Genomic DNA, 2,151 nt, shown 5'->3' with positions numbered 1-2,151 from the left:
GCGAGGCCGAGTCTTGAACTCTCTGGCGAGGCAGGGTGGGGAAAGCTAAGGAAAGCGAGGCGGTGGGGTGTGCCAGCCAGAATCCCCGGGCGGTGGAACACAAGCAGCGTGGTCTACATAGGTGCGGGCTGGTTCTCTGGTGCTCTTCACTGTTGCCTGTCACTTCTTTAGTTTTGTTTTGTTTTTTTCCCCTCTTTTTGTAATATTGATGACATCAATGTAACATTTGAGATATTTCTGAATTACCGTTGTAATGGCTAAAATCACATAAACGTTTGTGTCCTATTGGCGTCCTCTGTCTTTCTTTTCCCTTTTCTCTTTAGTGAGTTCTTTAGTATCCTTTTGAATGTCACTTTCAGAACACGTGATCAGTTCTTTAAAGAGGGAAGGGATAGGTCCAATCTCTTTCTTTAGGGTAAAAATTGAACCAACTACAGTCATACCCGATGGAAGATGGGAGGGCAACCCAAACCTTTCAAATGTTTTTAAGAAAAGGTTTTCTTAGTTGACAGGGTGCTTTCTTGTGTTTTTACGGAGAAAGAAAGTCTAGCACTTGGATTTCCTTCACACACACAAAAAAATTTAAGTAGTTATTGTATGCACACAGCACAAAACTCTAAAGGGCAGAGTGGAAAGTTGTTCTCCCTTCCTCCTGTGTTCTTGGTACATGGTTTGTTTTTATTTTTTTATTTTTGCCATAGGGCCTATGTGCTCACCAAGAGACAGAGTGACAGAAAGGGGGATGGAGACACCACAATCCTTTCTCCTACATATTCGGATTTGGGGTCAGCTGCCCAGTACGAGTTGCAAGCCACCAGGTCCAATACCCACGGTCTGCCAGTGGGAGTCCAGCATCTCAACCACTATGCCCCTGGCGAGCCCCCATGGCACACAGATTTATCTCCCTGGAGGGCAGTCATTCTTATTATTATATCTTATATTTTGGCAGAAATATTCCATATATTTTCCAATGTAAGTAGATTTTTCCTTTTTTCTTCACACATTGTATGATACTATTCTTCAGCCTCTTTCTCTAAACAGTGTATCTTTTACTTATGCAGAACTCTGCACCCTTTAAATGGATACATAATATCCACAATATAGTTGTGTCACATTTTATTTACCCAGTTCTACCAATGAACATTTAGATTAATGCTCTTCCTACTGTATTGTGTTACAATGAATCATTGTGTGCACCAGAGTCTCTTCCCTATAAATTTTTAAACCCAAAATTATCTTTGACAAGCTATGTGACCCTATGCCTTTTTAAATGACTAAAATCACATCACCTGTACTTTAAAATAACCATAATTTATAAATTGTTCATATGCTAATGATAGGCAACTTTTTTCTCCCAGCAATCATGTTTATTCTGTACCACAAACTATTTGTACATAAGGTAAGTTCATTTGGATTTATTTGAAATGATAAGTTCTGGATTGTTAGGGGAAGTTTACTAATACAGGCAAGCCACAATAAGTTGTTCACAACTTAATTGCATTCTTCCCATGCAAAGCTGGGATTTGGAATTTGAACCCAAACCTGACCCTAGACTTGGACTCACCCACTGATGAAGCCATGGGATTTCAAAATGTGATTTTCAGTGAAGATGGCTTGCTTCCACAGCATAAGTTATTCTTCGTCAAAATGGTGCCAATATTCTTTCTTCTGAGCCAGTCAGTTACTGGCCGTGAGGAGTATAAGTTATAAACAAATGTACAGAATTTATATACCACTATAGGAAGGGGGAAAAAGATCAGGAAAACTAGGTTTAAGATTTTTCTGGTTTTTAAACAAAATCAAAATTAGGAAACATGTGGCTTTAAAGATGATTTTAAATTTATTTCATTTTGCTTAGCTCAGCCGCTCCTTAAAAACAAAAAGAAAGGTAAGAGATTTCCACATTAAAGAGACTGAAATATATTTGAAAATCATTCCAAAGAAAAACATGGATATCTTTCTAAAGAGTGTGCACATACGTGAATCGTGTCACATGGCTCCTACGAATGGAAACAAGCACAGAAAGGTCACCTTATCAGCATTGAACATCACAGAAACTCGACCAAGTGAGTAGGGCTATGCAGGGGTCAGGAGTCAATGGCTTCAGCCCTGGTTTTCTATATTTAAGAGCAAACGGGCAGGTGTCATTCC

This window comes from Tupaia chinensis, unplaced genomic scaffold (assembly GCF_000334495.1).
Source record: "Tupaia chinensis unplaced genomic scaffold, TupChi_1.0 Scaffold138812_1, whole genome shotgun sequence".
Lineage (NCBI taxonomy): Eukaryota > Metazoa > Chordata > Mammalia > Scandentia > Tupaiidae > Tupaia > Tupaia belangeri.
The sequence above is the reverse complement of the archived record's forward strand: the minus strand, read 5'-3'. Positions refer to the sequence as shown.